The sequence below is a fragment of the Atta colombica genome, unplaced genomic scaffold, assembly GCF_001594045.1.
Source record: "Atta colombica isolate Treedump-2 unplaced genomic scaffold, Acol1.0 scaffold76, whole genome shotgun sequence".
Classification (NCBI taxonomy): Eukaryota; Metazoa; Arthropoda; class Insecta; order Hymenoptera; family Formicidae; genus Atta; species Atta colombica.
Genome location: NW_017259568.1, coordinates 305,214 through 305,672, shown reverse-complemented (window position 1 = coordinate 305,672; position 459 = coordinate 305,214). Strand labels below are relative to the sequence as shown.

Below are 459 nucleotides of genomic sequence, written 5' to 3'. Positions count from 1 at the left end.
CACACACACACACACACACACACACACACACACACACACACACACACACACACACACACACACACAAAGTGTTTCTAAAATAACGCCCACTAATAAATATAGCGCTATTCTTAATAAAAAACTGATTTGAAAAGTCCTCTCATTTTACAATTTTCGCAAAATTTTTTTTCAGTTACGCAATGAGCAAAATGTTTAAATCGATGTATAAGACAACTTTAAGATATCTTTAAGAGTTATTTAAGAAACATCTTCAAAATGTTTCACAAAGAACACTGAAAGATATCTTAAAATTATCTTATATCGATTTTATCAGTTTATTTGGTAATGTTTAGAAATTAATCTCCTTAATTATAACTATTGCAAAAATTGCAAAATGATAAAAGACTTTTCGATTTTTTAGTTTTTTATTAGGAATAGCACTGTATGATGAATGATTGTTATTTAAGAAACACACGGTAT

At 28.3% G+C, this 459-nt stretch overlaps 1 protein-coding gene across 1 annotated transcript in view; it reads right to left on the bottom strand.

Annotated features, from left to right (window-relative positions):
• The window catches only part of LOC108692520 (lipase 3-like), a gene marked incomplete at its 3' end in the record, with an annotated part of 18,546 nt that overhangs the window by 16,826 nt on the left and 1,261 nt on the right, over positions 1-459 (bottom strand). The window lies entirely within an intron of this gene.